An 11180-nucleotide genomic window follows, 5' to 3' on the forward strand; every position below is an offset into this window, starting at 1 on the left:
ATCTAAAGGTACTAAATAATGCATTGGGCAGGTTGCCCAGAATGAAAATGGACTGGCTGACATGGCACACTCCTCCCTTTCATCCCATAAAGGAGTGGTAGAGGGGTCAGACTCCCCGCTTGCTCTTTGCCATCATCCCATTCATTGAGACCTCCAGTGTAGACAGTGTACCTACATTCCTAGAGCCAGTGGGCAAACTTTTCTCCCAATAAAATATGCTTAAATTATCTATAGCAATTAAAAATCATGTCCTTATAATTTGAACATTAATCCAAGAACTGTCAGACATTTTAAGAGAATCAGCAACAAAAAGCAAAGGCTCAAGAGTAAACACATAAAACTATATTGGAACCCATAGTGCCTGCTTTGCCAATTCCCTTTACAATGTATAAAGTGGACTTGTGCATTCCCAAGTCCCAAACCCTCCAGTCCTGACCTGGATCCCAGCTCTTTGATATACTCAGAGATTTTGCCCTTGAAAGTATCTCTTTTCCCTAATGAATCATTAGTTTTCTCCCTTAGTTACATTATTACCCTATACAAAGATGCTATGCTTTATTGTAAAACAAAAGAGAGACCTCTGTGGATTTTTTATCCCTGTATCGTCTGGGCAAGTACTATAGAACCAAACTCCATGAAAGGTTTCCTGCTTTTTAGACATCCAGTCCAATCAGACTTTCAGTTCCACCACTTGTCCAAAGTCACCAATTAAGTCTGCATTACCAGACCCTAAAGCCAATTAGGACTTGGAAACTGGGAACCCTCTAGTCAAGCAGTGGACACCACGCATGTACCCACAGAAAGAGGCAAGTGGCTGAGTAAATCATGCCCTGTTCAATCTGGAGCTGTCTGCACACCTTCCTGGTGGTTGCAGGTGCAGCGGCAGCCCTTACTTCCTCCAAGAGAGCTAATTCCTCTGCCAATCACTATAGCTAGAGCACAAAAGGAGAGCTGTCACTTCTGGGAGGAAGAAACCTGTTTGACACCCACACCTTCGTGTGTTTACTATTTAACAAGCAGAAATATATCTGTATTCGAGTAGATCATGTATGACAACAAGGATGTCATCCACAAAGATGTGATCACCAAAATGCAGCAGATGGCTTTTCAGAAAATGTCTGAGATTGCTACTCTGAAAAAGGATATGATTATTTTGTAGGAGAGTAAGTTTTCAGCCCACAAAGCAGAAAAATGAGAAAAAAATAAAACTTGAATGATATCAGTTAAAACGGCAAGTAATGGATGAAGTGATCAAAGTCCAAATAGATGAAAAATTAAACTTCAATCTAGGGAAGAGCAGCATTAAAAAAATATTGTATTCACCAAATAAAAGGAAGCTATGTGAAATGAGGACAGAAGTGGTAATATTGCATACCCAGCAAGATGGGGCCCTCACCCAGATGCACAGGAGGAATGCACTGAGGGTGCTGGCTTTAAAGCCTTGGAAGAACCATGCAAACTTTATAATATTAGATATTTATCAGAGTCTGTATTTACATGCCTAACAACAGCCCTGGAATTGTATTGGCTTTGGATATAACTTTTCTATTTAAAGAATGCCTGCTTTCTTTTTACTAAAAGGTAAAATATTGTCATTTTGCCCCGATCTCAAAGTTTAACCTTGCTTTTGATTTTATGTACATTGTTTACTTTGGGCAAATTATGGCTGTATAACCAATGTAAAGATGCCATGAACTTCATAACACTCCCTTTGTCTTTTCTGTCTGGTTGATTTTTTAATGTTGAATGTTGCTAAATAATGTGCATTCTACTGGACAATGAACTTCGCCTCACCTATGGTGCACAGTAGAAGTAAATATATTTTATTTAAAGTTTAATAAAAAATGTTTAATATCCACAATTTGAAATAATTTGCATGTATAGGATCTGGATTCTCCAATTAAAAGGCAAAATGCCTTTATCGCATGATATATTCATTCTAATTAAAACTCCAAACCCTCTTTATCCAAGCCCTAATATCAGCTATTCCCTCACAACTTTGGCTTTAGAATATGTAGTTTTTAACTAACTCATAAATGTATTAAAGATGCAGACGAACTTGTGCATCCAAAGTATTTTTTCTCCCATTGCCCTAGTAAATCATTCTTATGGTTACTTTTTATGTGTCATCCAGAAAAAAATAAAATAAAATCATGTTTCCTAATGAAATATTGTAATGGAGAATTCTCTTTTCCTCCTTTTAGAATACAATATTTCTTTCTCTATCTTCCCCATGATTTTAGAACTATACTTACTCTCCATTTGTGGAATTATCTACTAGAAAACTTGTTTATCTTGCTAGATAGCTAGACAGAACATCAGAACTCTTGCTGAGCTACTCCACCTTACAAGGATTCAGATAATTTTAAACATTAAGCAATAGCACTGGGGAGGTAAAAGACTAAACATCTGCAAAATTTTCAGATAACAACTTTGGTCCTAACACATGGGGAAGTAAGCCACAGCTTGTTATTCCAAATATATATTTTTTCTAGGCAGAGATGAAAAAATCATTGGCAAATGCCTCAAACAGCATATCAAATGGCAAATACATTAGTATGTCCATTTCATCCAGTAGTCAGTCTTCATTCTTACTGAGGGCCCTTCTGCTACCTAACATTTTTCTTTCCCCACCCATTCACCCCTCCGATCAGTTCAAGCTGCTTAAACACTTTTTATAGCCCTACTGCTTCATTAACAAGCACTACCTATTTGTATGTATGGTCCTTTATTAGAATCACTAATTTTTATTCTGGTGCTAGTTTTATTATCTCAGATTGGTTTCTGGCTTAATATCTAGCAAAGTGAAATCTGAATATATTCATTTTTTTCCCTCAAGTGCCTCTGTTGAGAAATCACAAGTTCGAGAAGACGTAAATCAAACCAGAAGTGTTATAGAAATACACATCTGAACTCCTTAACACCACCTGATAATCAGGAGGTGTAATTACTGTTCCATAATAGTTGGATGGGCAGGGAGGAAACAGTTTTCCTCTTGGTAATCACTTGGGCACCTCTTAATACCCCTTTACCTGATTTTGATGTTATATAGTTAAGTTCAGCAATCATGGCCTGAGAATGGCACAGTGGTCAATGGTTAACACCCCTCAGGGAAGAGAGTTTGAAGTTATTGCATCAGATAAGCCACTCAGATGCCAGAGGTGCTAGCTGAGGATGAGGTGAATCTAAAATGAATACTAAAGGTAGACAAAGGAAAAGTCTAGTATTAACTGTGGTCTCAAGGCCAGCTGCAATGACAGATCCTGTAGTTTGTCCCACTAAATTCCCATTTATAAATTTCCCCCCAGGGGAGGGGTGGGGGTGGGGAGGCCCGTTGGAATCCTACAGTTCTGCTTCTAGAAGTTTTTATTAAAAAAAAAAGTGTGTCTAAGCATTGTCAAGGGGGACTACTATTGATGCTGTAATCCATTCTCTAGATTCTCCTTCAGTAATTACCTGTAATTATTCCCCCAATCCTAGCATACTCCTTAGCTGTTAGAACTTTCCATGAATTTTCCTTAGCTGAAGAGAGGTATTTCACTCTTAGTCATGCTCTTTTCCTGGGGAAAAACTATATCCAATGACTGATTGATGTGGACAGTACAGAAAATTATCCTGTCAGAAATAAATATAATTTTTCTCCTTTTAATTTAACATATTAGCAACATACAAAGAGTTTAGAATTCGAACTTGAAAAATATACCCTATCTTCTCTTCCCCAAAATTCAAAGCCTGTGACCCCACAGAATCCTTATAAAACAACCTGAGAAAATGTGAGAAAAATATCCAATGTAATGATAAATAACATTCTAAAAATATGATTAAATTTTAACTCTAGAAACTATTAGGGGGCTTGCCTCTCTTCTCTCACAAGATTACCTTACTACATCTAGCTCTAATAGAAAGAAACTCTGGAACAGAAATCAGTCATATATAACTGTTTTTGCTTTAATTGATATAATAATAGCATTCAATAAATAGGCAATTTGCTTTATGTAGGACTATGCTAGCTTAAAATAAAATGGATATTTGATTTTAAATCTCACAGCTTAAGAATTAGCATCAAAATATAGGAACAGCTGGGAAAAAATGCATCCAGATGAATTGAGCAAGAACAGTGCAGGGATAGCAAGAAATACCTCATATATACTCAGCTGCCAATTAATGAGAGTGAAATTGCTAGGCCTGCTTTTCCTGGGTTAAGACACAAAGAGTTGAGCTCCCAGTTAGGTGGCAGGGCACCCCACAGGCAGGCCAAAGCTGACAAGTACAATGTTACTTGAATGCAATGCAAAGTTAAAAATCAAACTATATGAAACAATCCATTGATTAACCAATTTTTCTTCTTGAGTAAAAATTTTAAGAAGGAGTATAAGGATGATGTTTACAACAATGAATGATTTTGAACACTCCCCCTTATTTTAGTAAAATGTGGTCTAACCTTTTCATAAAGAAAACTAACATACAAAGAGAAGTCAAAGTGAAGAACTGCTCAACAAATAAGTATTAACTAGGGTCATAAATAAGTTGATGATATTAAAAACAAACATAAATAATGATAGAATAGAGCAGAAAACAATGATTTGTCACATTATACTTCCTGCTTTCTATAATGATATGAAATATATTCCTGAGAAAATTCATCATTCCTTGAAAAGAAGATGTAATTTGTTGTACCCCCTTTTTGGTAAATGTCATTGGTAGAAAGAGACAGTGTATTTTTCTTCTGGTTCACAAAGTAAAAGATCCAAAGAAACCCCATAAAGCAGAAAGTAGGAAACATGAAGGCAACAAAGAATTTTGGCAAGGAAGGAATGCTGGAATGTAAAGCTGAGACAGTCATAAACACAGACTATTAGACGGAATGGCCCTTAGAGATCATCTTGTCCACAGTACTCAATGTTTTTGTTAGACCTAAAGAGGTGAAGTGATTTTTCAAGGTTGTGCAATTACTACGTGAAAGAGAACTAGATCCTTCTCTCTTGATTCCCAACCCCTTGCCCTGGTCTCACATGACTTAAGGTTCAAATTGTTCCAGTTTTTCTGGGAAGTTTATAGAAAAGTGGAATACATATCTAACTCACATGCAAAGTGAATCCCTGCAGATTAGGTACATTATCTATTTCAATCTGATATTCTCTGTGTTTGCAATAGAGTTGCAGGAAGCAGCCACACACATATTCTAAGAGCCAATCTTAAGAATTTTTACAGGTAGACAAAGATACAAATGTAGGGATCCGAAGGGGTACGTGCACCCCAATGTTTATAGCAGCAATGTCCACAATAGCCAAACTGTGGAAAGAGCCAAGATGTCCATCGACAGATGAATGGATAAAGAAGAGGTAGTATATATACACAATGGACTATTATGCAGCCATCAAAAGGAATGAGATCTTGCCATTTGCAACGACGTGGGTGGAACTGGAGGGTGTTATGCTGAGTGAAATAAGTCAATCAGAGAAAGACATGTATCATATGACCTCACTGATATGAGGAATTCTTGATCTCAGGAAACAAACTGAGGGTTGCTGGAGTGATGGGGGTGGGAGGGATGGGGTGGCTGGGTGATAGACATTGGGGAGGGTATATGCTATGGTGAGCGCTGTGAATTGTACAAGACTGATGAATCACAGATCTGTACTTCTGAAACAAATAATGCAATATATGTTAAGAGAAAAAAAGAAGATAGCAGGAGGGGAAGAATGAAGGGGAGTAAGTCAGAGGGGGAGATGGACCATTAGAGATGATGGACTCTGAAAAACAAACTGAGGGTTCTAGAGGGGAGGGGGGTTGGGGGGATGGGTTAGCCTGGTGATGGGTATTAAAGAGGGCACATTCTGCGTGGAGCACTGGGTGTTATGCACAAACAATGAATCATGGAACACTACATCAAAAACTAATGATGTAATGTATGGTGATTAACATAACAATAAAAATTATTAAAAAATAAAAAAAGAATTTTTACAGGTAGTACCATGAATATAGTTATTTTTATTTTTTTATGTTTTTTTAAAGATTTTGTTTATTTATTTATTTGACAGAGAGAGACACAGCGAGAGCAGGAACACAAGCAGGGGGAGTGGGAGAGGGAGAAGCAGGCTTCCCGGCGGAACAGGGAGCCCGATGTGGGGCTCGATCCCAGGACCCTGGGATTATGACCCGAACCAAAGGCAGCCTCTTAACGACTGAGCCACCCAGGCACCCCTGAATATAATTATTTTAAAAAAAAACTTAAAGATTGACAGTGGTCTACTGTCAGCATATGCACAATGTGTAAGGGTTTTCTTAGTCTTCCCAAATATCCATTCTTTCTTCCTTCCTCTCTTTCCTTCACTTCGATTTTTAGCAGGACACATTTCCTTTGAGCTGGTGATACACCTTCTAGCCTCCCTTGTAGTTACATGTAACCATATGATTAAATTCAATCCAATCAAACTGAGCAAAAGCAAGATGTGCAACTTCTAAGTCACGTCCTTGAAAACACACTAGTTGCCTTACTTTCTCCTTCCCCTTTTTGTTCTCTGAAAAAAATGGACACCACAGGAACATCCCCTTTGACTGAAGAGATGACAGACATATATTAAGAATGGCAAATAGAGGTGCCTGGGTGGCTCAGTCCGTTAAGTGTTGGACTCTTGGTTTCAGCTCAGGTCATGATCTTGTGGTTGTGAGATTAAGCTCCACATTGGGCTCGGTGCTCAGCGGGAAGTCTGCTTGGGATTCTCTCTCTTTCCCTCCCTTTCTGCCCCTTCCCTCACTCACACTCACTTTTTCAAATAAATAAATAAATAAATAAAATCTTAAAACATTCTTTTTATTAAATTTTATTTATTTCAGAGAGAGAGAGTGAATGAGACTGCTGGCAGGGGAGGAGCAGAGGGAGAGGGAGAGAGAATTTCAAGCAGACTCAAGCATAGAGCCCCACGTGGGGCTCAATCTCATGACCCTTAGGTCATGACCTGTGCCAAAATCAAGAGTATCTAGAGGCCCAACCGACTGAGCCACCCAGGTGTCCCAAGAATAGCAGATATTCTTTTAAGCTTAGACCAAAATTGGATAATAGGGAAGTGTATTATCAGAATTCTTAAAGTTCCTTTGTCAACCAGGAAGATGTATAGATTCAACATATAATTTTTTTAACATAGATACACATACTTTTAGATAAATATAATAAATCCATATATATTTTTTATCTAAGTGTGATACATGATTATTTTTCTTTTAAAAATGTCTTTAGGGTGCCTGGGTGGCTCAGATGGTTGGTGACTGCCTTCGGCTCAGGTCATGATCCTGGAGTCCCGGGATCGAGTCCCACATCAGACTCCCTGTTCCGAAGGGAGTCTGCTTCTCCCTCTGACCCTCCCCACTCTCATGCTATCTATCTCTCATTCTCTCTCTCTCAAATAAATAAATAAAATCTTAAAAAAAATGTCTTTAAAAAGGATCTAAGCCACAGACTTGTATAAATAGGTAATTCCATGAATCTGTGAGGAATTCTAGTAGAAAAGTCAGGATCACTTCACTGACAAGAACAAATCTAAATACTTTGAGGAGTGACCTCAACACTGAAATTAGAAGTGCCCCAGAAATGTTGATTAAGAAATACCTTAGTTCACGAACTCAGCAAATGTCCTCACTGGGATCCATTTTTTAGTCCACACAACTCAAAGATGTTGCTGCTTCAAAAGACTCAAAGGATCCAAATAATCAATCATTTGGGATCATTCAACCAACCACAGTCAAAGGTATTTTGCAGTTTTTCCCTGTTTCACCTGTAGGAATATTACTTCTAAGTTTAGATAATGATGTTGTCACATGGAGAACTTAGAATGGCATCAATAAAAATCTGCTAACACTTATTTTTAGAAGGAAAGGGAATGATTTATAAGTTTCTTCCTACTTTTGAGTCATGTCATGAATCACTGTGTATGCCAGATCTGTTCTGTTTCACTTCATGACTCTTTCTTCCATAATCACGCCCACAGACAGCAGCTGAGTAGAAAATGTGAATCCATATCTCTATATTAAATTATAGTCAAACATTTTATAGAATTTTAAATTTTATAAAAATCTAGATAATCTATGCCAGATTATCTAGATGAGATCAGTGACTTTTCATATTGTAAATTACGAGGAATTATTAATATCTGGAATAGTAGCTTAGATTGACTTTAAAATGTGCTGATGAATGTTTGTTAAAATATATGGATCAGAAAGCATAACTGAGATATACTGTAAAAAAAAAAAGAGAGAGAGAGAGAGAGAAAGTCTCTGAGTTAGGACAGTAGATTGATTTTGATAGAGTCATTGCACTGCTAAATTCTTTTTAAAAATGAAAAGGAAGGCAGTGCCTGTATTTTTTTTCTGTTTTTCTTTTTTTCTCTTCTTTTCTTTTTTTCTTTCATTTATTCTTTCTTTTCTTAACTTTTCTTTTATTTCTTCTTTTCTTTCTTTTTTACTGCAATGGTACTGAGAACATGTGCTTACTAAAAGTGATGTAAATCCTATGCTGGAAAATATAATTTATAAGTAAAATCTTGTAGAATTTTTAGAATTCTTACAGAATTATCAATAACAATCTTGTAGAATTTTTGTTGTAGTTAAATGAGTTAAGTTACGCACATTTTTTACTCGTGCATGACCACATTTTATTCTCAATTGTATGTCATATTATTACTCTTATTAACAGAATTTTTATCACATGACATTATTCAATCTGAACAATTTTAAAGAAAAAAATGTACGCGTTCCCCAATGTCTGGAAAATGTTTCAGTAATTTGACTAAATCCTTCTCCCACTTGTTTAAGTCTTATGATTAAGGGTTCTGTGACGTATAAAGTTCTGTCTAAGCCATTTCTTCAAGTGCAGCGGATTCCCTATCTCACATTTAAGAGGAGAGGTGGTTGCATATTCTTACTCTTCTGTTTATTCTCTTTGCTCCTCCTGAACCATCATCTATTTAGTCTCTGCTTTTCTCTGCTTAGGCTATTTTCTAGGAGGCCAGTCTCTGAGGACTGTATCAGCAGTGTTCCCTTGCCATCTGTCTTCTGATTGAAGTTAATCAAAGGGAATTACCACCAAGAGAGCAGAGAAAGAGAGATGAGAGAGGTTGTGTTATTTATTCCTTAACCCTGCCCATTCTAGAATATCCTTTTTTGGAATGTTTGGATTATGTCATATTTTATGATATCTTCTGTGGTACCCAACCAGTTCAGAGACACAACACCCTTAAGGGGTAGGCCACATTATGTTGAGAATACACTGTGCAATGCAAGCACTAAATGTACACTCTATTTCTTCCTTTTAGTCTAAGCTCAACTCCCAATTGGAGTGTTGGCCATATATCAAGGTGACTCTTTATGTTGGAAAGGGAAATACTCAGAACTTCTGCCTCTGAACTGACTTTCCTGTTTCCTGGGGAACCAAAGGGCTTTCTAGTTAAGAGTGGGATTAATCAATTCATGTGAAAGATTGTCTCAGTATATCTTCCAAATAGTTTTGTGGGACTGTAGAAGTAAGCTGCAATTATTTTCTCATTCCAAAATGTATAATGAGGAGATATACTTATTAACTGAGAGAAATCTCACAAGAATAGTCAAGGCTGATTTTGTAAGCAGGACCAAATAGAACTGCCTCCCATCTCTCACCAAAATAATAACCAAAAACATCACTATATGTTTGAGAAAAGTGCAGATGTTAGTGCTATTACCAAAAATCTGAATGATGCTAGGGTAATAATTCCCATTATGTCCCTCTTTAATTTGTTTATTGGATCAGTGCAAAAATCAGATGAGTTTTGGATAACAACTGTGGGTTATCATAACCTTTTTCAGGCAGTGACACTAATCACAGCTGTGATTCCAGATGTGGCATCATATCTATGGCAAATCAACACATCCCCTGTTTTATAGCCATTGAACTAGCGAAGGTTTTCAATTCAATTCAAGAACTGAGGAGACAAATCTTCCAACTGTTAAACTATTAGAATCTTGATCACAAGGAGAAAAATGGAGGTGAGTAGGACTATACTCAGGCCTTCAGGCATTCTCTGCATTCTCTGGCTGCCTCTTGTTATTCTTGTCGCATTAAAGCATGCCAATACATCAAGGGGCAGGATGAGATAAAAGAACATGGAATGCTGGTAGAAGGACTGTGGAAATATCTTCTTAGACTTCAAGACAAAGGACAGAAGTGAAGATTGTAACAATAATTATTTAGTATCTCCTGCTTTTTCCTGCCACCTTATATGAAATCTACTGGTGATGACTGAATTAAAATCCCCCTGCAAAAATACAGAAGTTGATGAGATTCTTCTATTGCCTCTGGTTAGTTGACCTGAAGTTTTCATCTATCTACACAAAGGATAAGCACAGATTTTTGCCGTTCAACTCCATATTCCCCTACTTTCCTACCTGTTCTGTGCCCTGGGAAGTTCTCTATAAACTTTATCATCCAGTCCAGACTCCTTTTTCCCCTCTGACATATGGTTGGCTTTGGCCAATGGGAGGCAAAATAATGAGATCAGAAGGAAGGAGGTGGAGGTAGTAATATCTCACCCCCCGCCCCGCTGCATCCTTCTGTATGATTTGCTCCTCTACCAATGTCCATGTATACCATTGAGTAGCTCTTCTCTCATTGATACAGCTCATTTTAGACAGTTACCAGCCAGGCTAAAGTATAGGGAGAGGGACTACTGTTAAAAGTATTTGAATAGTTCTGATCCTAGATGCTTCACTATTATTGTTGGTTCTCTTAACCTTGTACAACAGATCAACCTTGACTGCCAGGTGCCTGACTGATACATTATTTGGGTAGTAGAAAACAGCATTTCATTTAGAGGCTATAGATTACAATATTCAAGGAATTTTTGAGGAGTGTCAGATAAGATAGTGCATCAAACATGGTATAGAGATAGTATTTTTGGAAAATACTAAAAAATATATGAAATGGTTGTCATTCTCAAATCTAAGAAAATATGAGAAATGAATATAAAGCTAATATAAAGTTTGTCAATATCATTGCCAGTGTGATTCTAATTACTTAAAAAACCTCAACAGGGAAATTTTATGATATATTTTTATGAAATAAATTAGTGATTAGAAAAAATAGTAACTAAAGAAAATAAAACAGAAAAACCTGATTTCTGATAGGTTATAAAGGCTTTATATGAATGTTTAAT

The 11180-nt window shown here is 37.0% G+C and overlaps 1 pseudogene; it reads left to right on the top strand.

Moving 5' to 3' along the window:
- Positions 1 to 788: 788 nt before the first annotated feature.
- Positions 789 to 1540, top strand: LOC148165037 (mitochondrial calcium uniporter regulator 1 pseudogene; annotated as a pseudogene).
- The last annotated feature ends 9640 nt before the right edge of the window (positions 1541 to 11180 follow it).

Source organism: Eumetopias jubatus, unplaced genomic scaffold (genome assembly GCF_037043125.1).
Source record: "Eumetopias jubatus isolate StellerSeaLion01/CBP00866 unplaced genomic scaffold, mEumJub1_p1.0 scaffold_1, whole genome shotgun sequence".
Lineage (NCBI taxonomy): Eukaryota > Metazoa > Chordata > Mammalia > Carnivora > Otariidae > Eumetopias > Eumetopias jubatus.